This window comes from Crocodylus siamensis, chromosome 11 (genome assembly GCF_052110815.1).
Source record: "Crocodylus siamensis isolate JL-2025a chromosome 11, ASM5211081v1, whole genome shotgun sequence".
Classification (NCBI taxonomy): Eukaryota; Metazoa; Chordata; order Crocodylia; family Crocodylidae; genus Crocodylus; species Crocodylus siamensis.
Window position 1 is genome coordinate 27,040,163 of NC_143405.1, and position 26,035 is coordinate 27,066,197.

Here is a 26,035-nt window from a genome sequence, read left to right on the forward strand (position 1 = left end):
TCCAGGAAGTTTTGGAGAATGTTGGGGACAACTACATGATGGAAGTGTTGAAGAGGTCAATTAGGGGCCATGCTCTTCCTGACCTGCTGCTCACAAACAGGGAAGAATTAGTGGGGAATGTAGTAACAAATGGCAACTTGGGCAGCAGCAACCATGAGATGATTGAGTTGAGGATCCTAAGCATAGGCGACAGAAGTGGGGAGAGCTAATGGGGCTTAGCACCCCCAAACACGGGGCAGCAGTAGGGCCGCAAGGTAGCCTGGCTGCGGGCTTCCGGCGACTGCAGCGGTGAGGGAGGGAGTGGGGCAGGTGCTGCCCAGCTGCATGGGACGGAGCTGCAAGTGGCTTGAATGGGGGTGCGCAGCTCCTGCTCCTACGTGCACCCAGGAGGACATGAGGGGCACATGTCACCAGACCTGTGCAGGGTGAGGGTGGGCTACTACTGTGGGCTGGGGCCGGAGCTACACCAGGCTCCTCCTGGGGGGGGTGGCGCTGGGCTGGACTGCACTCAGGGCGGGCAGCAGTGGCACTGGGAAGGAGGTTATGGGGGGTTATGGAGCCACCCCAAAATTCACCATAGCCCCCCCAGCCCTCCCTCCCAGCACCGGCACTGCCCACTTCTGAGTGCAGCATGGCTCAAACCCCCCGCCAGGAAGAGACCAGTGCAGCCCTGGCCCCAGCCCACAGCAGCAACCTGCCCTGTCCCACATCCAAATCTGGGGCACATGCCGCCCAGGCCCTCCTGGGGTGTGCACAGCAGCAGGAGCTGCCACCCACTCCCTGTACCAGGGGGCCCCCTTGGACAAGCCACTTGCAGCTCTGTCCTGCACACTGTCCAGGCTTTGCAGGGCCTGCCTCAGCCCCACTCCCTCCATCACTGCTCTATCTGACCCCCGCCCCCAGCCCTTTTCCCTCCCCCTGTGCCTTCCCCCACAGACTTACCTGCTGGGGAGCATGCGTGTGCTCAGCCCTGCAAACAATTCTTTCTCCCTCCACCTATGATCCTGAGGAAAGGAAGGAAGGACAGCAGCAGAGTAAGGACCCTGGACTTCACAAAAGCAGGCATCCAGGGCAAAGCCTGCAGCAGCAGCCTGCCCTGAGGCAGTGGAAGTGGTTAAGTACCTTCAGGGTCTATTTCTCAGTGGCAATTTGGGGAGCCACATTCATGGCCTGTGGCAGGCTGATAGAGCACTTTAGTCTTCTTGATGTTGAAAGAGGGGCCCAAAGTTTGATAGACTTCCCCAAAAAGGTCCAGTGCAGTCTAGAGTTTTTTCTTAGTATGCACAAGGATGCCACAGTTGTTGGTCTATTGAAGGTCAAGGATGGTTGTTTTTAGTACTTTGGTTTTCTTCTGAAAATGTGGCAGATACCATCATCGAGTTCATCCCCCAACACCCTGAAAGGGGATTCCCTCATTAACCCTCCTACCCTTGAAGAAGTCTGGCATGCCATCAAGGAAACCAAGAACAACAAAGCTACTGGACTGGATGGCATACTGCTCGAAGCTACAAGGCTGGCAGTGAGGAACTGGTACTGAGATTCCACAAATTTACTGTATGAATTTGGAACAATGAAGAGATCCCTGGGAACCTGAGGAATGTCAGCATCATGATTATCTTCAAGAAAGGAGATAAGTCTGTGTATGCGGGAAGTATAAAGGTATTGCCTCCTTTCCACAGCAGGGCAAATCCTTGCCCTCATTCTCCTGAACCATATTCTGCTTCTTGCTAAGGAAGTCCTGCCAGTGTCTCAGTGCGGTTTTAGACTGGGGTGGGCAAAATAACAGATCCAGCTGGCAGCTGGACTCCATTTCCCAGAAGCCCCTGCCCATATTGCTGTGGCTGGTTTCCATGGAGACCCCAGAAGTGGCGGAGCCATGACAATGTGGGGCTTTACACGGAGACCAGCCGCAGCAGTGCTGGCAGGGTGTGCAGCTGGGCGAGGAGCTGCTCTGCAGCCAGGGCTGGAATCTTGCAGTGGTGACAGCGTGGTCCAGAGCCAGGGCAGAGCTGACATCCATTGCCTGCAAGCCCCTGCAGTAGGCAGCAGATTGCAACTGTGCCCCAGCTCTGCACCGTGCTGTCACTTTCTCAGGATCCTGGCCCTGGAGCAGTTCCCCTGCTGCCAGTGCTGCTTGGGCCAGTCTCCATGGAAACCCTGGCCCCCCTGCTGTCACAGCTCTGCCACTCCTGGGGTCTCCACAGAAACTGGCTGCAGCAATGCAGACAGGGGCTGCTGGGAAATGGAGTTTGAACAGGCCAGACTTTGCCTGCCCCTGTTTTAGACCCTCCTGTGGGAAAACTGACATGATTTTTTTTGTCCACCAGGTCCAAGAAAAGTGTCAGGAACAGTACCAGGACCTGTATATAGCCTTCATTGACTTCCCTCAGGCCTTTGATTCCACCAATTGCAAACCCTTGTGAAAAGTGCTTGCTAGATTTGATGTCCTGAAATGTACAAGGTACTGATGACATAGGTTAATAAAAAGTGATCTGGAAGGGGACACCAAGCAGCACACACTGACCAGCACCCACTGCTCCCTGAATGTGTCAAGGGAGCCCATAGACACCAAACAAAGAAACTCTGCTTGAAGATGTGAATGGAATAACCTGAAGACAGCCCCACATTCACCTGGGTTCTCCCCAGCTAGAGCCTCCTTCCTGATCTTATAGATGGCCAGCTTGGCCAGAGCCTGGAGGTGGTTGATCAGGAGGTCCTGCGGCTTGGTGGGGCCACAGATGGGGAGTACATAACAAAAAAGGTGCAGGGAGTAGTGCAGCCAGAGCCTCAGCAGGAGATTCTGGAAGAGGTGGAAGAGGGGCTGCAACCTGGCGCACTTGAGGTAGGCACTGCTGGAGACTGGATACTGGGCTAGATGGACCATCGCTCTGACCCAATATGACACTTCTTATGTTTTTATAAATGATGCAAGTCTCACAGAACCTTCTGGCTTCATTCTCCACTTTAAAGCTCTTAGGCCAGACTTAATCTTGGACGCTCATTTGCCAGGTACTTTGGTGTCTGTTCTTCCAGAGGAGTGGTTCAGTCAAGTGGTATGGCCAGACCGCAGCAGCACTGCAGGGCAGATCCCGGGGGAGGGTCTGGTTCACTCCAGTCCTTGTAGCAGGATCAGAGAAACATTTTTTTTGGGTAACATTTTATTAGAAAACAGGCAAACAGCCTCTGTGGAGAGGCCAGAGAGCAGGACTCTGGAGCGGGGCTGGCTCACGCCAGTCCCCAGGGCACAGTCGGGAGAGAGGACCTCGGAAAAGGGCGAGGGCGCGACTTCGCTTACCAGGTCTCTCAGGGGAGAGGCAAGGTAGAGACGCGCCTTGGAGACGAACTGAATTGGTGGTGGAAAAAGGGTCCCTGAGCAGAGCTCCCCGCACGACTCTCGCTCACGAAGGCTGGTGCATTCCCGCCCCGCTCTGCCGGGTCCGTCCTCGCCCCGCCCTGCCTCACTGCAGACTCACCGGCAAACTACGCGGTCACGTCTCCCGGGCTCCCACGTTGTGCCATGATTGGCCGGCTCCTGGTGGCGGTGGCCAATGGGCAGTCGCAGCTTACGGGTGTTTTCGCGCATCGTGTGTAAGCAGAGTGTGTCAAAATTCCAGGGGCGGGGGCCGAGGCTGTCCTGTCGCTGAATGACAGCTGTCAGAGCCTATCAGAGCTCAGATTGTGCGCTAGGCGGGCGGGGTTCGCGTTGGGTGTGCTGCTACTTGCGGGGAGGCGGGCTTTGGCCGGCGTGGTTGCTATGACGGCAGGCGGTTGAGTCTCCGCCTTCTCGGGTGCCGCCATCTTGTTGTTGATTCGGACGGTGCAGAGCGGGTGGCTGGGGCCGCCGGAGCCGGAGCCGGAGCCGGGGGGTCGCAGCGTCAACTCTGCCCCGGCCGGGCAGGGAGAGCGCGGGGCGGCGGATCTGACCCCCTCGGGGGAGAGGCGCGCGGCCCTCGGCCGGGGCTGCTGGTGAGCGGCTAGGGGCAGGCGCAGCGACGCCGCGAGGAGTCCCCCGCAGGGGCCGGCGGGGATGCCTGGGGGCTCCTGGGGCTCGGGCTCCGGCCACGCTCGTGCTGCAGCCCGTCGCGGTTGTGGGGAGGGGGGTCATCTCCTTCCCGGGGCCCGTGGTAGCCGGGCCGGGCCGGGCTCCGGGAGGTGGCAGGGCCTGTTCTCCCGGCTGACGTGACAGGTTCGGGGGCCGGAGCCTGAGGGCGCGCGTCGCCGCTGCGGGTCGCCACGGGGGCGCGGGGCTCCAGAACTGGCAGCCGGGATCTGTTCGACTCCTGCCCTGGGAAGGGGTTGTCGTGCTTCTCTTACAAGAGTATCCAGGCAGGGAAGGATGGGGCCTTGTGTGCCGTGCTGCTTCCGGCTTGCTGTCTGTCTTGAGTCAGGTGCGGGGACAGAAGGGCCTGCTTTGCAGGCTGTGCCATTGCTTTCTGCCTCGGCTGGGCCGGGAGCCCGGGAGTTATGGTTCCTTGTGCTGTCCTGCTGCAGTGAGGGCCAGTGAAAGGGCTCAGCACAAATATTGGTGGTGCTGATGGCAAGAACAGGAGATGGAAGGTGGCTGGGAGAGCTAGTTCTGTAGCCTCCCTCATGGATGTGCTCTAGCAAATGAGTCCAGGTTGGCTTTGATAAAATCTTCTCTCCAAAGGAAATTTTATTGCTGATGAAATGAGCCAGGTTGACATCCCTTGATATTTATAGGATGTGGGACCGAAGTGCCCCAGGCCCTGTGCTTTGGGCAGCGGAGTAGGGCAGGGCAGCAGCAGTGTGGTGGCTCGGTGTTCAGCTGCTTGCCTCCCCCCCCCTTCTTTGGTCTGGGACTCATGGGACGGGGCCTGCATGGGCTGATTTGCCCCAGGCCCTACACCTTGCTTGGGTCAGCTCTGGGTGCACCTCTACTTAAATGTGATTTGTTTCGAGAGAACTCAACCCAGGTTTCCCATGGATATGACATGGCTCACAATTGAATTATCTACTCTTCCTCTAGGTTTCTGAATATGCTATGAGGCAATGAGTTCTCCTCCCCATCCTTGCCTCCTCAGTATATTCAAACTGTGGCTCTCTTTGTTTGTGTTTTATCACAGCTGTTTATAGCCCTCTTGATGAGCTGCAGTCAGTTAAAGTGTGTAAAGTTTGCTTCACTGGTTGTGGTTTCCTCTTCTCATCTTAGCTTGCACTTCCTGTTTAAAGATAGTAGTGGCTTTGGGGCAGTATGAGAAATGCCCCTCATCTCCCTTACTGGGGATCCATAACCTTTTTGCCACTTGAGAGATCTCATGGTTAACGTGGTCACTCACTGAGTCAGGAAAGTTTAAGGTCACAGGGGCAGAGAAAAACAAATGCCAGAAGGATCATCTTCTGAATAGGGTGGGCTGTTCCTTTCCTGATGTACCAGTAACTCTTGCTTTGCTGCCATCAGCAACCTACTTTGCTTATCTACACCTTCCCTCTGTGGCGATGGCATGCATCTCTTCTGTATGTGGTGATAGAGTGACAAGTGACCAGGATGCAGTTGTGACAGGAAGAGGAAGGAGATAGTTCCTGGAAGTGAACGAGGAGTTTTCCTCTTTAGAAAGAGCATCTATTTGCCAGCAAATGTTCACTTGTATTTTTTGCAGAGTGAATCGATTTAAATTAAGTCTATTTGAATCATAATTTAAATTAGGAAGCCAACAGCTGCCCAATGATCAATTTAAATAATTGATTTTTATCAACTTTCCCACTGAATATTTTTCTTTTTTTTAAAAGAAAGGGCTATTTTCATTGGTTGATGTAAAAACTAAAACACATTAATTTTTACAACTAAATACAGTTTGTATAGTAGATTTAGTATATGAGTCCTAGGTACACAAGCTGGGTGCATATATAATATATATGTATATATGTGTGTATAAAAGGAATAAGAATATATAGTGTAACCTATTTGGATTGTTAGAAATCTTGCATTTAGTTCTCTATAAAATAGTGAAAAATGTATTTCTTATTCACTAGATGATTAACTTTTTGTGCATATTCCTATCAAGCTGCATTAAGATGGCAACTTGAATGTAACTAAGTGCACAAACCAGTACTTCAACTATAATAAACAAAACACAAAACTTTAATATTTTGGATACATAAACTTTTTTTTAAAAATCAAAACATGCATGTTTACAACTGACTAATTTAGTAAACACTAGTATTAACTGTTATACTATTAGAAGTGTGAATGGTCGTTAGTAAATTAAACCATTTTTTTTTCAGGTCATCCTGGGGAAAATTTTCTGAAATGCCAAGGTGAAAGCTATTTGAGCGTAAGTTCCTACTTTTCTAATTCTGTTTCATAAAAAATATGAGACTCTAGGCTGTTCTGAAAGTTTTTATTTTTATCTTTTTTTAAGTTTTTAGAACTCAAATCTCATCCTCCTCCCCTTTTTATTCATAGACTGGAAGAGAAAAACAAGCTTTTTGGCTTTTCAGCTGAGAATCAGTTTCTTCACTTGGAGTGAACTAGTTCAAAGGAATAAAATATTTTTTCTGCACCTGTAGACTCTGGTAAAAGCTTGTTTTAGCGTTTTGACAAACTCTGGTTCTAGGTGCTTTGCTAGTGACTTTCAGCAGTTCAAGTGGTGTGAGTTCCTTTAAAACATCCTCAGCAAGTGTGTAATGCTTCAGTGGTTTACTTCTAGCCCTGAAGTTGATTATTATTGGCATGATCGATGGGTGATTAGTAGATGCCCATGTTTTAGCATTTTCCTTCTTGGGAGTTAGGCATCTACCTTGGTTCTTTGTGTTAAGAATTTTGACAAGAAAATTAGACGGAATAAGTGGTTGGTCCATCCATTTCTCTACTGCCTGCATTTTAACTTTGTTGTTGAGTATTTCATGCTTTACTGCTTCTTGAAGTTCTTTCCACATGTCAGCAGCATCCACAGTACAGCAGCAATCTTTCTGTAGTTTGTTCAAGGCTACTGAAATAGGTTTTAGTGTATTTGCATTTCTTTTCAGTCCAATATTTACTACTTTAGCTGTGATGCATCTGTTAATTTTGTCACAATTTTCCTTGCAAATGGTCATCAGAATAGGCCAGTTCTTAATAAATAGCTCAAAACCAGTTAACCAATGAATTCTATTGTATATCTTTTAGGAGAATTAGCTTGGATACCCCAGCTGTCTTCAGTGAAGTTGAAGGGTTGTTACTGAAATTTTTTGCAATTTCAGCATTTTCCTTTATTCCTGGAGTACTTACAGATTTGGCTGAAAGATGCAACAAATGAGTACTGCACCCATATGTTATAAGTTTCAAGTTTGCTACATTATCTTTTAATTTTTTTGTCATTTTTGCTGTTTGCAGAGTTATCTGTGACAAAGGTACGCATGTGACACTTGAATTTTTGCTCAGTTGCAGCTTTTACTGCTATTTCTTTTAAACATACTGCAGTATGGGCACTTCCTGATTTATCAGTTGTTTCTGTGAGATGAACAACCCTGTTTTCTAGAGGTGCATCGATACATCGATCCAATATCGGATTGGTACCAATATAAAGAAAATTGGCTGTATCGGAAATTGGCCTGAAGTGGCCAATGATTTGGCCGATTAAATACCAGCTGCGTGCTGCTAGGCTCTGCTCCTCACTACCTGCGTGCTGTGCTGCGACTGTGACTGCGTGCACTCACGGGCAAGTCTGTTGTGGTAGAAGCGGGGGGGAAGGGGCTGGTGGGGGGCAGATCAATGCCCCCTGTGATGTGGGTGGGAGGGAGGGGGCAGAGGCAGGTGCTACCCAGATGGAGTGGGGTGGGTGTGGGATGAAGCCGTGGCTCGGGAGAGGTGGGGAGGGGCTGCCTTTCACCACTGTGTGCACCCTCGGAGGGCATGGGGGGGGCATATGCCCCCGATCTGCCTGCTCTGGGCTGGAGCCAGGGCTGCCCCAGACTCTTCTCGGTGGCGGCTGGGCTCGGGACAGGCAGTGGTGGTGCTGGGAGGGAGGCTACAAGGGGGCTACAACCACCTCAGATTTTGCTGTAGCCCCACTTCCAGTGCTGTCACTGTCCACTTGGTGCAGCCCTGGCTCTTCCCTCCCTCTCCCCTCCCACCACAACAGACTTACCAGCTGCACGGATCGGTATCAGTCAATAGGCCACCTTAATATCGGCTATCCGTATCAGCCCCCAAAATCGCCGTTGGTGCACCCCTACAGTTTTCTGTTGTCATCAAAGCACTTATTACTTAAGCATTGTTTACATTGCTCCATCCAACGTAAGGAAGAAGTTCTTTACAGTAAGGGTTGCCAAAATATGAAATGGGCTTCCAAGGGTGGTGGTACTTTCCCCTACCTTGGAGGTGTTCAAGAAGAGATTAGACAGGCATCTGGCTGGGGTTACTTAACCCCAGCGTTCTTTCCTGCCCGGAGCAGGGGGTCAGACCCAATGGTTTACCAGGTCCCTTCTGACCCTAGAAATCTATTAAATCTATGAAATCCATTAAGACTCAGATTAACACTTTTCCTTCGATGTCTTTTACATGCTGTTCCATTTCCTTCTCAGACACTATATATCTAGAAGCCTTCCAGCAATATCTGTTCTGCTGGGTGGAGTGGAACCTACATGTAATGACTGAAACATGCCAGTGCAGTGTTTGTTCTGAACAAGGCAAAAGTGAGACTGTTGTATAAATGAACGCAGTAATCTTCTCATCTGTGTTATTCTCATAGGCGACTGGCCAGGGGGGCACCTGCATTCCCTCCCCACTGAGATTTGGCTGATGGCGGGTTCTGCGGACAGTTGCCGTTTGCTACCCTGCCACCAACGCTGCTGCCCATAAACTGCCCCCCCAGTCTCAGGAGACAGCAGTCACCCATGGTTGTCCTGCTGTAATTTGTAAGGGTGAACCAATAAAGATTTTCTTGTTGATACCGATAGCCGGTTATTAAGTATCCATATCATCTGATAACTGATCTGATAGCCAATTTACAGGAATGTAGCCTGGCAGCTTGGAGAGAGCAGTGCCTTGCTAGTAAGGTTTTTTTTTTTTTTTGGTGGGGGGGGAGGGAGTAGAGAAAGGGCATGGGGGTGCAGATTAAGACCTCCACAATGAGGGAGGGAGTGGGGCAGGGGCAGGTGCTGCCCAGCCAGGGTGTTGAATTGGACTCTGGGGCTGGGAGTGAGACGGAGCTGCAGGCAGCTTGTTAAGGAGGGTAGGGTGGGGGGAGCGGCTCCCCGCTGCTGTACAAACCCTTGGAGGAGGCATGTGCCCCACCAGACTTGTATGTGGGATGAGGTCAGGCTGCCCACTGCGGGCTTGGGGCCAGAGGCTGTACCAGCTTCTTCCCAATGCGGGGGAAGGAAGGGAGGGGATGGCTTGGATCTGTGAGTGGGGTGGGCTCTGCTGTGCTGGGCAGGCAGCAGTGGTGCTGGGAGGGGTGGCTACGGGGTCTACAGAGAATTTTTGGGTGGCTATAGCTCCCCAAGAGCCCCTGTAGTGCCACCCCTGCTCTGGGCACTCTGCACTTCCCTCAGGAGCTCCCCACTGTGGGGCAGGCATGGGCCTCGTGGCCAGTGCAGGGCTGGGACTGCTGAGGGAAAGGCAGCAGAGCAGAGTGCCCCAAGCAGGGGCAGTGCTACAGGAAGGCTTGGGGGCTATAGCCACTCCAAAACTCCCCATAAACCCCTGTATCTCTACCCTTCCCAGCACTGCTGCCTGCCCTGTGCATCAGAGCCTGCTCCACTCCCAGCCCTGGCCCAGCCCCCGCTGGGAAGAGGTTTGCATAGCCTCTGATCCCGAGCCCACAGTGGACAGCCCACTCTCACCCCATGCACAAATCTGGGGGGGCACATGACCCTCATGCTTCTCCTGGGGGTGTGTGCAGCAGTGGAGAGCCCTGCCCCCCTCTGGAACAGCTGCTCATGGCTGTGTTCTGCTCCCAGCTCCAGGATGGCATTTGCTCCCCTGGCTGAGCAGCCCCTCTCCCTCCCTCACTATGGGAGCCTTGATCAGCACCTCCCTGCACCCCTGTTTCCCGCCCCCCATCACCCACCGACTTACTAGCAGGGCACTGTTCTCTAAACTGCCGGGATGCATTTCTCACCGCATGCATGCTGCAGCTATGCACATGCACGTGGCATTTATTGGTGACTCTATTGACTATACTAGCCAGAAAGTGCCAATAGCCAGTAATGTTAATTTTCCTTTTATTAGCGCTGATCCGATATATTGGTACACTTCTAATAATTTGCTAGTCCTGATTATGAACTCCTCCATAGTTTTACTTGATAACAAGGAAAGTCTCTTTTCTGGATACAGATAATTCACTGTCTGAGGTATGTTTAGTTGCAGTATTGCTGTGATACTAGTAGATAGTTTTGAAGTTGCAGACAGTGCAGATGATGGACATGAATAATTTCTTACACTAAGTTGGACCCTGAAACAATGGTTAAAAAGTTACTCAAACTGTGTATTTCTCATGCTTTACTTAAAAATAAATGAGATTTATAAAAGAAAAGAGAGATCCTTCGTACAGCAGGTGTTTTCTAACCAGTGTTTAATTGGCATAATTTTTCCAAACCCAGTTCTATAGGGAAAATATTTAATAAATCGTCTTCTATTTAAAGCCTTTTCTTTATCAATATAAAACAGCTGGAAAAAATTACATTTTTATTTTTAAATTTTTCTAAATTTCTGTTAAAATGTTATTCTGCACAGGATATTTTTGCGTAGGGCTTGTATGTCTGCTCACACCAAGCAATAAAACTCACTTCAAAAGTGCAGGGGTAATATTAAAAATGTGTAATTGACAAATGCTCCCACAGACTAGCACTTCCATTGTTATGTTGAACCATAAACATTTTGAAATTCTTAAATAACCCAATCAACAGCTAATATTGTCATAAATTTATCATTTACTAGCATTGCAATATATGGTGAGCAATTGATAAGAATGTTCAAAAAATAGTTTACTAACCAGTTGATCCAGATGGCTCAGACATCAGCATCATCATCTTCAAATTCATTGCCTTCTGAGAAGCATTTTTCATAAAGTTGCTTCATTTGACTTGTGTGCTATCATCCCATCCCTGCTTTGTGGTTCAGAAATGGGGATTGCTTATGCTAGGCACATCAGGAGATGAACAGCTTCCACATGAGATGTCTGTAAGATCCAGAAAATAGAGTGGGGAGACAGAATACCAAACAAAGGTACTGGAGCGTACAGGACTGACGCACTTAAAAACCACTATCAAGATGAGGTTGCGATGAATTGGCCATGTCAGGGCAATGGAAGAAGACCGTATTCCCAAGAATATTTTGTATAGTGATATTTGAGATGGCTCTGGAAAGCAGGCTTGCCCTCTTCCGTGGTACCACAATGTTCAAAAAAATGACATGAAGTTGTACAACAACAACATACAAAGCAGGGGTGACACATAGGGGGTACATGGGTACACTTGCACCCCCTGTGCGTGGCCGTGCACCCCTTGGAAAAAGGTGCTGCTGACACTTGGCGGTGCCTGCAGGCAGTTCCTGATTGCCCTAGCCACCACCGCTGCTGCCGGCAGCGCCTGTGTGTGGTCACTGATCCGTGATCAGCGCTTGCCACCTCCCCCCACCCCCCTGCTGCTGCCAACAGTGCTGGTGGCATCTGCCGTGTTGCCCACTGCCACCGATGCAGCTGGGCCCCCCCCAGCCACTGGGGGAATGCACCATTCATGATACAAAGCTAGCAGGAGCATGTAGAATCCCATCTGATCTGGAGGGAGCATCTGGCACTGGTTGCAGCTCAACATGAAGTGGCTTTGATCCAAAGGATGGAAGTAAAATGAGAAAGTAGCAAGCATGCTGTAAATTTGGACTCCCAACTCAGACAGCATATGTATCTGTGAAACTTGTGTAACAAGCTGTGTTGCTCTTGAATTGGGCTTGTCAGCCACAAATGGATTGGTCAGGCATCTGACCAGATCTCTTACATGTACACCATAATCCAAAGGATCAATGGTTGCGTATGTTTCATTCGAACTAAAAGGTCTTTTCTAGACAGATGCTGAAGAGCTGGTTTGAATTCATGCACTGCTGCTTCTGGGCATGTGCAGGACTTGGTGTGGGAACACGCTGACTTAAAGTGCTGTTGGGTTTTTTTATCCCTGCAAGCACCCACTGGCAAAAAAAAGAAAAAAAAAAAGGTGGCACCTGTGGAAGTACCCAGAAATGTCCAGTAGCAGAGGCTTAGTAATTACTGAGCAGATGATCATTTTACTAAGAGCTAGAAAACAAGCTTCCGTTAAGGGTGCATAATTATTCATTTCCTAACGTGAGAACTGTGCTAGCTGGATCTCAGGTAGAGAGACTAAAACAAGTATTTGATACCATCTACATGGGCTCTGTGGATAATCCTGATTGAGAAGTACACATGGTATGATGTCTGTTGGAGGTGGACGCCAGGTTCCAACACCTGTGATGACTTTGATCTTTTGCATCCAGTAGGGTAGACCATACAAAAACTCTTGGTTCCAAAAATTATACCTTTTATCAAAATGATAACTCTTTACCAAGAGTTCTAGTTTTTTGTATGCCTTTTTGTCTCAGACTAACACGGCTACCATGTACACCCTTGCTGTATTGACCATGCACCCTTGGCAGGGTCAAGCCCCTAATACATTATGTATTATTCCATATTTTTAAAGGTTTACCTAAAAAATTAATAGCTTCTCCCCTCATTCTTCTATAGAAGAAAATCAACTTTTAATGCCAGAGTTTTTAGCAGAGACTCTGATTCCGGGTGCAAAGGTGGAGGAGACGGGCTCAGGTGGTGTTCTCTGTCTTTCTGGTCAAGGGGAAGGGCCTGGGTAGGAGCGGACCCATCCTGCAGATCAATGCATGGCTGCATAGATGGCCTTGTCAGCAAGGCTTTGTCTTCTTTGACCACTGGATGTACTTCGAAGAAGAAAGATGCTAGGAAGAGTTGGGATTCACCTGGTGAAGAGAGGGAAGAGCATCTTCACAGACAGACTTGCTAACCTAGCGAGGAGGGCTTTAAACTAGATTTGCTAGGGGATGGAAACCAAAACCCTGAGGTAAGTGAGCAAGTGGGTGACCTGGAAGAAGCAGACTGAGGGGGCAACAGGGGAGGCCTTGTCATACTTCCTGAAACAGCAGGGTAGTTGACTAGTTACCAAAGGTGTCTACACAAATGCATGGAACCTAGGTAATGATCAGGAAAAATTGGAAGTCCTTGCAGTCATGGAACTATGATGTGATCTGTGTAACAGAGACTTGGTGGGATAGCTCACATGACTGTAGTACTGTCATGGATAGGTACAAACTATTCAGGAGGACAAGCAGGGGAGAAGAGGAAGAGGAGTTGCTCTATGTGTAAAAGAGTTGTGTGATTGCTCAGAACTCCAGTATGGAAGTGGAGAGGCCTGTTGAACATCTATGAGTTGGGATCAGAGAGGAGAGCAACAAGAGTGATGTTGTAGTGGATGTCTGCTATAAACCATCAAACCAGGAGGATGAGGTGGATAAGGCTTTCTTCAAACAGCTTGAAGAAACTTCCTGATCACAGGCCCTAGTTCTCATGGCGGACTTCAGTCACCCTGACATTTTCTGGGAGGGCAATACAGTAGTGCACAGGCAATTCAGGAAGGTTTGGAGAGTGTTGGGGACAACTGCCTGGTGCAAGTGTTGAAGAAGCCGACTAGGTCAAGAGCACAGCCCCTGCTTTTCACGAAGGGAATAAGTGGGGATTGTAGAAGTGGATGGCACCTTGGGCAGCAGTCACTATGGGATGATTGAATTTAGGATCCTGAGGGAAGGAAGGAAGGAGAGCAGCAGAGTAAGAACCCTGGACCATAAAAACAGACCTTGACTTGGGAAACTGATGGACAGGATTCCCTGCGAGGCCAGTTGGAGACAGAAAAGGAGTCCATGAGAGCTGGTTGTGCTTGAAAGAGACCTTTCTCAGGGCCATCTCAGCACACTGCAACAGTTGTAGTTATGGCAAGTGACCAGCTTGGCTTAGCAGGAAACTCTTTAGTGAACTAAAACACAAAAAGAAAGCTTAGAAATAAAGTGGAAATTTGGACAGATGACTCGGGGAGAAGGCGAGGGAGTATAAGAGTATTGCTCAGAAATTGAAGGATGAAATTAGGAAGGCCAAAGTGCAGTTGGAGTTGCAGCTAAGCAAAGAACATGAAGGGCAACAAGAAGGGTTTCTACAAGTATGCCACTGACAAGAGGATGATGAGGGACAGTATGGGTTCCTTAGTGAATGGGGGAATCAAGCTAGTGACAGATGGTGAGGAAAAGGTTGAAGTACTCAATGCCTTTTTTTTAATCTCGGTCTTCACAGGCAAGGTCAGCTCCCAGACTACTGCACCTGGCGGAACAGTCTGGGGAGGAGGTGAATAGCCGACAGTGGAAACCTGCCAAGCAATTAGCCTGGCTTTTGGGCAAAATTTGGATTTTACCCTTCCTTTTTCTTGTCTTTGTGACAAGGTATTTGCAGAATTCACAGATTTGTTGGAATCTGACAGGGCTGTGCTGGAAGTGCTTCTGCTGTGGCCTCAAACTTGTGAGCTCTGGACTGTTAACTGTGTCTTAGTGCCCACGCAACCCCTAACTTCTAATACAGTCTGCATAACAGCTCAATAGAACTGTTTCTCTGTATTCACTGGCTTGTATATAATGTGAGCAGCCTAAGGACAGCTGCTTGTGTTCATGGTTTCTCACAGTCTCTGAAAATTAGTCTGTCCAAACAAACAAACAAACAACCCCGTTCAGTAAATGCTAATGGTCCTTGGTGAGCAGTGCAAAGAAAGAAGGACCTGAGGAAAATACAGAAATCTCCCTAGGAATCCTGTCAAATGCTCGAATTGCTTAGTTGTATTGAAACTAGGCTTGTGCTCTCAGGAAAGAGTAGGAACCTAGTCAAAGGTACTGAGATAGTGGCTGTGGCTCAAGTACGGAGCAAGGTGCTAGCATCTTCTTTGCACTGTTCGTGTGACTGGAATGTGAAGCAGGAAGCTTCACTATGTCACTGCTGCTGGGTCTGGATCCAGCCTGCAAGGCTCTTTGTGGTCTGGATCCAGCCTGGGAGGCTTGATTGTGTTTGTTCCTGCTATAAGACAAAAAGAATAAGTGATACCAGTATAACTACACCATTGTATAGTATAGCTGCAGCCATGCTACAGCTTATACTTGTGTAATTTCTGCATCTAAAAAATGCAACCCAAACTGGCATAAATATAATAGTGTAAAAACTGTGTCTGTTGCCAACCCTCTGGTGGAGGTGCTCCTGAAGGTGATGAGCAGGGATCCTGGCTTTCTCTGTTTAAAGATCCCAAATAGTGTGATTTAAAAATATCCCAAATTCTCTTATTAAAACCCCCAAAATCCGTGTTTTTCTGTGATATTAAAAAGAAACGCCCCTCATGCATCTAAAATAGTAAATGTATCAATAAAATATTGTGTTCAACTGATAGATAGATATATAGATATAGAGATGTCTCTCTCCTATATAGGCAAATTGCACATTGAAAATGATGGGGGAGGGAGGGGGAAAGTTTGTTAACCATAACCCTAACTCCCACTCCCCCTGCTGTGCCACTGCTGCCTCCCAGGAGGGCAGGGAAGCTTGTCTCGCAGTCCCCTCGATTTCCCCCTCTACCAGCACCCCATGCCACCAACACCTCTGAGGAGCAGGGCTGGGTGGAAGGGGGGCGAGCACGTTCTTTGCCCCCCAGCTTGGTCCCTGCTGTCATGGCGGCACTCTGCTTGGTCCCCACCATCATGGTGGTGCTCGGCTGTGCTACTGCCTCCTGTCTGGAATGCTCCTGGAGCACTCTAATTGATTGGTTCAGTAACTGGTTGGAGTGCTCCAAGAGCATTATGGACTGAGACACAGATGGACTAAGCCCTTTATTATATTAGAATAATATAATCTAGTTAGAATACTGATGTATATAATCAGTTGAATACAATATTTTATTGATTGATAGACAGAAAATTTTAAAGCAATTTGGAAGTCTACCAGTGCCTCAGTCATTATAATAAAATAAATTCTAACTACCTATGTATTTTGGCATTTGATTTTTGGGTTTTTTTAGCATGGAAAATCAGAGCTCCCCCTGCTCCCTTTTGCTCACCAGAACATGGGTCGAGTTGCAGCTGTTTTTCCCTGCCCCCTCTGGCAGCTTTGTGGCACTGAGCAGTTCTGATATGGCCCTGCTGGTGTCCTGCCTCTGCCACTGCTGTTGGCCCTCACTCCCAAGCCACAGCCTTCCCTGTTTTGTTGGTGCCTCACACTCCTGACGTGCAGTCCCCTGCCACTCCCAGCTCTACTCCTGACTCAGTAGACCCCTGCCCTTCCTCCTGCCCTGCTGGATGGGGCTTACAGCTTCCCCCACCATGACTCACAGGACTCCAGTGGGGGAAGGGATGTGTGGGGGTGTCTTTTTGGCGGTGATGGGGAGCTGCATGGCTAGGCCACTGTGGGCTGGTGCCTGTGCTCTCAGGGGCATGGTTGGCCGAATGTGGCTGGGAGATGCTGTCTTGGGAGGGTGGTGGGGTGTGGCTAGGCATCCTGGCACGGCATGGGAGCTCCAGCCTGGGATGGGGGGGCCACTAGCATCCCCTCTTTCTCCTCCTCCCTCTCCTTCCAGTCTGCGCCTGGGTCAGACTTGCTTTGCTACTACCTGCATGAATGGGAGTCACCATGGGCAGAACTGAGACCACCTGGAGCCCCTCGCCCTCTTCCAGCTGCCTGCAGCATGATTCAACCAGAGCCATGCTTCCTCACTGTGCTTCAGCCCGAGCTGGCAGCATGGGGTTCCCTAGCCATTGTCTGTGCTTCTGGCCATGCAGATCCCTGCTGCCCCTGAATGACCCCCTGCTTGGTTCCCCCATTGGAGGGGCAGTCGTCACTAGAGGTGCACCAGTACATTGGTCTGGTGTCATATTGGCACCAATACATTCCTGTGGTGTAAGAGGGAGTGGGGCTGGGGCAGGTGCTGCCCAGCCAGGGCAGAATGGGGTGCAGGACAGAGCTGTGGCTTGTCTGGGGGGCATGGGCAAGGGAAAGGCTCCTGCTACTGCGCACACCCCAGGAGGGCATGGTAGGCATGTGCCCCCGGATCTATGCAGCGGGAGGGCAGGCTGCCTCTGTGGGCTGAGGCCAGGGGCTGTGCTGGGTTCTTCGTGGCAGAGGCTGCCCCAGGCTGTGTTCAAGGTGTGTGGGGGGGAAGCTGTAGCCACCCCAAAATCTTTTGTAGTCTCCCTGGAAAAGCCAGCCTGCCGTGGCAGTAGGGGTGGGGGGTGCAGAGTGGGCCTGGCCCAGACAAGCCCAACATGGCAGTGGCTGGGGGAGGGGAGAAGCGAGTCTCCTTCCCCTGTCGGGCCTGGGCCCGCTCCTCCCTGACCCCTGCTCCCTGCATTGGCCCTGAGCCTGCTCCTCCTATCCCCCTGATGCTGTTGTGTCAGTCTGGGCCCACTGCTCCTGCTGTGGCAGCTCAGCTTCTCCCCACCCTCAGGCCCAGTCCTCCCCTGCATCAGGCCTGGGCTTGCTCCTCCCTTCCCCCTACTGCTGCAGTACAGAGAGGGGGAATAGGCCTGGACCCCAAGCAGCTCCATTCCCCCCCCCCAGGTCATTCTTGACAGGCAGTTGGCTAATTCTAATATAATAAAAGCCGTAGTCTGTCTGTCTGTCTGTGTCTGTAACCCTCCGTACCAACTGCGCATGCACTGCCAAGTCAGCACATGCCCGCATAGGGGGGCGAGGGAGCTGCTGCACTATCCCCTCCCCGACACAACAACAGCCGAAAGGGAGGGGGAGGCGGTGGGGAAGAGGGAAGGGAGGAATGGAGGGGAACAGGAATGGGAAGAGGGGTTTTCAGGGGCAGTGCACCTCTGCCGCCATTGCCATGGACCCCACCCCTGCTGCCGTCTGGCCCTGACAACAGCTGACAGGGGGAGGCATGGGGAGGGGAGGCAGGGAAGGGAAATGTTGCATGCCACCTCATGTCACTGGCCACCGCTGCGTGCAAGCTCCCCTTCCCCCCCAGTTCCTAGGAACTGGTGGTGGAGTGGTAGAGGATGAGGTGGGTGCACGGGGCTGCAGTGAGAGTGGTGGGGGGAAGCCCATGGGGCTGGACGCAGGGGGTTGGGGTGGGGCGCAGGGGGCGGGACATGGTGGGGTTGGGGAGGGACGCAGGGGTGGTGGGGGCACATCAAGCTGGAAGCAGAGGGGTGGCACCATGGGGTGCTGGTGCTCTGTTCTCACCTTCTGCTCCCCCCCTCCTCCCCGTCATTCATGACGGGCAATTTACTAGTTTAAATTCATCTATGTCTTTAGACATTTATTATAGCTACTCATTTTTTTTTTCGCACTTTTTTCAGGTTGGCTTGCTCCTGGCTTCCTGCTTCATCCCAGCTTGCTTGGCTCTACCTTCTAGCTGCTATTTCATAAACAGAACTCATGTGGCTTATTGGAAATACCGATCTGCTTTACACATGGTGAGTAATACAAATGATGCACATGTCCAGCAAACAGAAAACTAGCTCTTCTTTGTATGTAATTAAACTTTTTGGCTTGATATATCCATGGATGTTATGATTATACCTCTCTTCTTGAGAGAGAGGTATAATCATACAGGGGCATCTTCATAAGTATGTTAAAATACAGTGAAAAGCCTGATAACTTTTTATAGCTGATGTTTATATTCGAATAGGATTACATGCCTTTGACAGCATGATTTCTAGCATAAAACTTTCCTGAGAAATGCAGCTTACGCCTACATCAGCAATTCCCAACCTCGGGCGGGTCGCGACCCAAATGGGGGTTACGGGGGCAATGCCGGTGGTGCCGCATAGAAAGGGGAAGCCGCACCACGTGCCAGGAGCTCCCCCACCCCCAGGCTGCAAGCACTGCTGCACCATGCTCTCAGTAGTGGGTTGTGGCAAAAAAATGTTGGGAACCACTGGCCTTACATGGCTTTAGAGAGTTAGGATGCTTTCAGGCTTTGAACACTAATTCTTTTGTGTTTGAGCCTTGGTTGTTAGTTAGATGGTGTTTGAACTTTAACTAAACAGTCTTAAAATGATGATGACTGTAGATTCCTTGGGGTATCTTTTTCTGTTTTTATGAGTTTAGTTTGGTGAAAGGTGCTGCCTTCATAACTCTTCAGACTGAAATTCTCAAGTCACTTCCTCTGCTGGATTTATGATGTAAAGTTAAGAACTGTGTCCCATTCTTACTACTGAACTCTGTTCAAAACCTCTGCTTTTCATGTGTAGTCATAGGCTAAACTGAACTTCTTACATTTCAAACTATGTCAGAGTGGACATATGTGACAGTTTGAGTGTTGTTTGTTGTTAATATCAAAATAATATTGGATCTTTTAAAATGGTCTTCGAAATTTCAATCGAGTGAGATAGACTATGATATCTGCCAAAGCAAGGAATAGAAACAGTCAGTCTCCAGTAAATCTTTTACCAGCTTGGGAAGATGCTTAGAGTTAGTTTTGTTACTGGCTATGTGGAGTAAGCAGATTTAACCACTAAAACTGCTGCAACTGTTTATGTGGACTTGATAAAGTTAGTTGGGGAAGGAGGGAGTTTATTGCTTTTTGGCCTCTTGATAGTTCAGAGCTAGTGAAGATTGGGGGGGGGGGGGCAGCGCACCTTTTAGTTTTGTCCCTGACAGTAATCGGTGGTCCCAAAGGCTGCTTGCAGACATGGAAAGAAACCCCAAAACAATCCTTTACTTTAAACTCAGCATACTCCCATGTTGAGCCCAGCACAGGCCCAGACAAGGAAGCGCATTAGTTGCACCTGGCTTTTTCAATGTCTTTGTATATATCAAGTGCTTTAGTGGGGCTTTTTTGGTGCTTTCATCTAATAGCTGATTGACTTAGCCAAAAGCACCCAAAAGCCCTACTGAAGCACATGTATACAGGTGCTGCAGAAGTGGTCAAAGTAACATGCTGCTGCTTCTGGTAAATTGCATCCCCCCGCTTCTGTCAGCATCCAAAGAGACTAATTCCAGTAGAGAGCATTAGAGCTATAAAAAGTGTGATAGATTGACTTTTGCATCAATTGTGAGAACTGTTGGGGCTTGTCATCAAAACCATCTCAATTCTGAAGCAGTGTTGGAACTTCCCTATAGCTTCTGCCTAGGTGAGGAGTAAGATTTTGCTTTTCCAGAGCTCTCATGTGTCTGAAGTGCAAGGCAGTGTTGCACAGTATGATTTCTCAAGTTCCATATTAGAAGTCCTGTTACAGCAGCCGCGGTTTGAGCTAGGTGATGATTTTCCATAGGGGTTTGTTCTGGGTTTGGTGTTCCTTAACAATATTATTTAATAACTTGGATGTAGGAGAAGAAAGCTTCCCAATTATGTTTGCAGATAAGACGGAGCAGGCAAGGGTTGTAAACACTTTGGAGGATAAGAGTAGGATTCAAAAAGATCTGGATAAATTAGACAGTTGGGTTCTAGATGACAAAATTAAGATCAGTAGAGACAGATGTAAGGTACTTGACTTGGAGAAGAAAAATAAACAAATACAAAACAACGACTGGCTAGGCAGTAGCCCTGCTGAAAAGGATCTGCAGGTTACGACAGATCACAGAGTTAACATCAGTGTGATGCTGTCACACAAAAAGCAAATGCTGTTTTGGACTATTCATGGAAATATTGTAAGCAAGACACAGGACAATACTTTACTTCATGCTGATTAGACTAGAGGAGGGGTCAGCAATCCATAGCCCAGATCTGATCTGTGGAACCATTGGGTCTGGCCCTCCATATGTGGGGCTTTGGCAGGTAGGGGTCTTAGGCTGTGGGCGCTCTCCCACTGCTGCTGCAGGGACAAACACCAGCTGTAGGTGGGTCCTAGCACCCACCTATCTGTCTGTCTGACTCGGAGTGGGTTGTTCTAAGTCATAGTTGGAAAAGGTTGTCTACCACAGGGCTAGATGACTGTGGGCAGTTCTGGGCTTTGCATTTGAAGAAGAATGTTAAGAAGCAGGGGAGGATCCAAAGGTGAGCCACAAGGATGAAAGGGCATTCAGGCTATACAAGGAAAAGTTGAGAGAGTTGTGTTTGTTTAGCTTAGAGAAAAGAAGATTAAAACAAGTGACATGATAATGGTTTTCAAATATTTAAAAAGCTGCCATGAAGAAAAAGGAGAATGACTGTTGTCCTTTGCCACAGTGGGCTGAACATGAAGCAGCAGTTTTAATCTAAAGCTGCTTTGCTATAGTTTAAATCTCAGAGAAAATTCCTACCTGTAAGAACTGGAAGACAGTGGAACAAGCTGCCTAAGGAAGTTGTGCCCTCTCCTTAATTTTCAAGAAATGGGTGAACAAGGATCTATCTGAGATGGTTTAGGAATAGCAACCAGTACAAATGCAGAATACATATTTTGTATTCTCTCTCTTCCACTTTGTCTGAATAGAAGTTTCTAATCCCTTTCCTGAGATCTATCACTTCTTAAAGGGGTCTTGTCTTAATAGGGAGATGTTGTCTCTAGTTGTTTCTTAGGAATGAGGGGGAAGAAGGCTAAAATCTAAATTCAAGGACTTTTTTAGTTTTAGTCAGGATATAGTTGTGGGTAAAGAAACATTATTCAAAGAATGGTGGTGTGGGACCCCTCTAGACTTGGTTTCAGAGGCTGTCCTGGAAAACTGAACTAATATACCTGAGGCTGTCCTGAAAAACTGAACTAACATACCTGAGTATGTACTGAAGCAATTTCTCTCTAAGCTTCCAAGTATGGTGTTAGGCCTGATGATGGTGAATGATGATAACGATCTCTCTCTGAACAACTGAAAACGCTTGTGGGTCTGCAGTGCTGTATGCAGCACATGGGCCCTCATTTTGATGTGCCCTCAGGGTCTGGGAAAGGACTGCAGATTACAAGTTAACCCTTATTGTTTAGGTATTTGTTTGTTTTATGATTATGTTGTTTCCTGTGGGGACAAGTTTGACCCAGGGAAAATAATACTGCTATAAACAGTGGCAACCTATTGCAAAGGATTTGGCATCTTGATTAGGTAAATTGTCTGCTGTATTGGAGGTGTTAGACACAAACGCAATTACTTGTTGGTTGAAAGACCCGTGAACATTTTCAGAGTTTGATCTGTAGGTAGAACAAAACTGGACCTAGCTTCAGGTTCTTCATGGAAAAGAAAATAAGCTCACAACAGAACTGAGTCTCTCAAAGCAATTTGTAAATACTTGTGTCATACAGTCTCACTGAATTAAATATGTAGCATTATTCTTTTGCAAACAAATGGGCTATAGCATGGCTAAGGTGATTTAAGGTCACTAAGGCAATCCATGGAAGAACTGAGACCAGCATTCTGGCTCTTAGTTCTGTTCTTAGATTACACCCCACTTTCCTCCCTTTACAATAGCCCCAAATATACTAGAATGCTTTGTCTAAATATTTGTGAACATCCTTTAAACTAAAGGGAACTAAACACTATCCCTTCTGTAAATTGGACCAGCCAGTCAGATAGCATCCAAGAAGAAGCTGGGTAGCACTGAGAATCTTCTCAGTGGCTATGTCTACATGAGATGCTGACTGCACAGTAGTGTCACATGGCACAAAGTGTGATGCAGTACTACTGCACAGTAGTAATAACCTACTGCGCAGTCGGCATCACCTAAAAGCCGTTCGGGTATGCTACTGCACAGTAACTCCGGTGTAGTCAGTGTCTCAGGGGGGTGACCAAAACAGGCCCTGTAACGAGAAGCTTTTAGAAGGATAGTTTGTTCCTTACAATATTTTAGGATAGGTTTGTACTTGGCTTTTGTACAAAACCTTCAAGCTTGATCATTTTAAAACTAGACATTGTCCTAATTCCTGGGAAACAGAAATTGTGCACAAATTCCCAACTGTGGAACCAGTTTTTTGGGTTCTTTTGCTCCATGCTAGCGGGCTTTGTGCGCTGCATTCATTGTGGAAACAGAGAGAAGAGAAGCCTGGAACATGAAGTGGTTGCTTATACTCCAGTAACTGGACAGGATTATTGGTGCTTGTGTGCCGTGGGGTTGGATTTCCTTTAAAATGAGAGAGCTTCCTTTTTACAGCTGCTAAACTCTTACATAAGACTAACTTGTTTATTCACTGTATGCATCTCCTCCCACTTTTTCTTTGCTGTGAGTGGAATGTAAGATTTCTGCTTCACTTTACTTCTGAATGGCAGAAATAGAGTGGAGCCAAAGGAAAACACTGAGTTCTGTGTGGTGTTTTCAAAATACTAGAACAATGAAACTGTTTTAGAAAGGAAGAATGAAGTGCAGCCAGTATCTTCCACTGCCACTGTGGAAGAGTTCTAGAAACAATACATAAGTGCTTTTCATAGATTTCATAGACATTAGGGCTGGAAGCGACCTCGGAAGATCGAGTCCAGCCCCCCACCCGAAGGGCAGGAAGTCAGCTGGGGTCATAGGATCCCAGCAAGATAAGCATCCAATTTACTCTTGAAGGTGTTCAATGTAGGTGCTTGAACCACCTCCTATGGCAGGCTGTTCCAGACCTCTGGGGCTCGGACAGTAAAGAAATTCTTCCTTATGTCCAGCCTGAAATGGTCTCGCAGTAGTTTATGACCGTTCGACCTCGTCATCCCTTGGGGCGCTCTGGTGAACAAACGTTCCCCCAGATTCTGGTGGTCACCCCGATGAACTTATAGGTGGCCATCAGATCACCCCCGAGCCTGCGCTTTTCCAGGCTAAGGAGCCCCATGGCTCTCAGCCTGTCGTCGTAAGGTCTGTTTTCCTGACCTCTGATCATGCGCGTGGCTCTTCTCTGGACTCTCTCAAGCATCTTCACGTCCTTTTTGAATTGTGGAGTCCAAAACTGGACACAGTACTCCAGCTGCGGCCTCACCAAGGGAAGAACGACGTCCCGGGATTTGCTTGAGAAGCATCTATGGATGCAAGCCAGCGTTTTGGTTGCTTTATTAGCCACAGCTTCGCACTGAAGGCTCACGTTCATCTTGTGGTCAATGATGACCCCCAAGTCTCTTTCTTCTGTAGTGCTAGCCAGCGTAGCACTGCCGAGCCTATAAGGATGCTACAGGTTTTTCTTCCCAAGGTGGAGAACCTTGCATTTATCGGTGTTAAACACCATCAGGTTCTTGTCTGCCCATTTGCTGAGCCTGTCCAGGTCAGCCTGTCTTCTGGTGTGGATGCTTTGCCCCAAAGTTTGGTGTCATCGGCGAACTTGCCCAGTCCGCTTCTGACTCCAGTGTCCATATCATTAATGAAGATGTTGAACAATATGGGTCCAAGAACAGAGCCTTGGGGGACCCCATTGGTCACAGGGCACCATGATGAGTGACTTCCATCTATTACTACCCTCTGGGTCTGACCACGGAGCCAATTTCCCAGCCAGCAGATCATGGTGGACCCAAGACCACAATTGGCCAGTTTCGCCAAGAAGTGATCATGGGATACCAGATCAAAGGCTTTTTTGAAGTCAAGATATATGACATCAATCTCTTCTCCCTTGCCCAGTTGATAGGTCACCTGGTCGTAGAAGGAAATGAGATTGGTCAAGCAAGACCTACCCGCAGCAAACCCGTGCTGGCCATCCCTCAGGATGTTGGCGTTGGCCAGTCCATTAAGGATGGCCTCTTTAATAAACTTTTCTAAGATCTTCCCCAGGATAGAAGTTAGGCTGATAGGCCTATAGTTAGCCGGACCCACTCTCCTCCCTTTCTTGAAGATCGGCACCACATTGGCCTTCTTCCAGTCTTCGGGCACTACACCAGAGTGCCAGGAGTTTTCAAAGATCCGTGCCAGGGGCTGGGCCGGGCTGTGATGCTCGCCAGCTCCTTGAGTACCCTGGGGTGTAGATTGTCAGGGCCAGCTGACTTGAAGGTATCCAGCTTCTCAAGGTGTTCCTTCATGAGGTCAGCATTAATGGAGGGCAGGGGATCTCCCTCACCTGGACCTCCCTGTCCCGTAGTGAGCATGGGCGTCCCATGAGACTGATGAAAGACCAACATAAAGTACCCATTTAATAGGTTGGCTTTTTCCTGGGTGTCAGTTGCCCCATCTGGTTCAGCAGGGGTCCAATGTTGCCCTTGCTTTTTCTCCGGCTCCCCACATATCTGAAAAAAGGACTTTTTATTGTCCTTGATGCTCAAAGCTAGTTGGAGTTCAGTTTTGCACCTTCACACCACTGGGTTGTGCTGCTGTTGAGAGGAGATGAGAGGGAAGCTCTGTAGGGCTCGAGTATCAGAAGTACTACCTCCAGGTACCACTTCACCTTTCCTGATCATCAGAAGCTGTATTTGGGCACCTCTGGGTACAGAAGTTCTTTGTAAACAGACAAATCTGAAATGTTGAGACAGTTCATTTGATGACTGCCCATTTTCCTCCTTGATAAGCATGGAGGTGTTGGAAGCTGTCCAAATGGAAAAATGACCAGTGACTAGTTGTGGGGGGTGCTTTTCTGGTAACAGTGACCCAATATAAAGGCAGGTTGTGGAGCCTGTTTGCCTTGAGAAGCAGAAAAGTCTGTCTGTCTATCTCCACTGACACCTAAGACCTTAGGGTGGAATACAAGATTTTGTCAAATAATTTCCAAAAAGATTTAACTAGACTTAAAGCCCTGCAGTTCAGCTAGGATACATTGGAAGTGTGGCCATGTTTTATGAAGTATGCTGGAGAACTCAAAAGCTGGGGACACTGGAAATTGGGATAAAGATTCTCTTCTCTGGTCTTTAGGTCAGTACCTAAGAGACAACGTGGTTTGGCCCTAGTAACCATATGCTCAGTTGTTCTGTTAGTGTCCTGGATATGGAGCAGTGGTTCTCAACTGTGTTAGATTTGAAGCACTCCCTCCTTGGAAAAAGCCAGCTCTTAGCTTTTACTTGGGTTTTTTTTTTTTTAAACTACAGAAAAATAATAGAGCATTTTTTATATTGCAAAGAACTCAGAATGTTTTTGGTACTATAGATTCCTATCTGAAGTGTCTTGGTTTCTTTTGTGAATTATGTATAGGTATTTGCACACCTAACAGTGCTAATATTGTGTGGTATGTTGCAGTATCCTTGAA

General features: G+C 48.4%; 1 protein-coding gene across 3 annotated transcripts in view; it reads left to right on the top strand.

Moving 5' to 3' along the window:
* The first annotated feature begins 3,780 nt into the window (after positions 1–3,780).
* Positions 3,781–26,035, top strand: part of IP6K1 (inositol hexakisphosphate kinase 1) — a 103,418-nt gene continuing 81,163 nt past the window's right edge. For all 3 annotated transcript variants that reach the window (XM_090023044.1, XM_090023045.1, XM_090023046.1), the window contains exons 1-3: positions 3,781–3,966; positions 6,244–6,293; positions 18,362–18,478. The gene's annotated coding sequence lies outside the window, so the exon portion shown is untranslated. The remainder of the gene's footprint in view (positions 3,967–6,243; positions 6,294–18,361; positions 18,479–26,035) is intronic.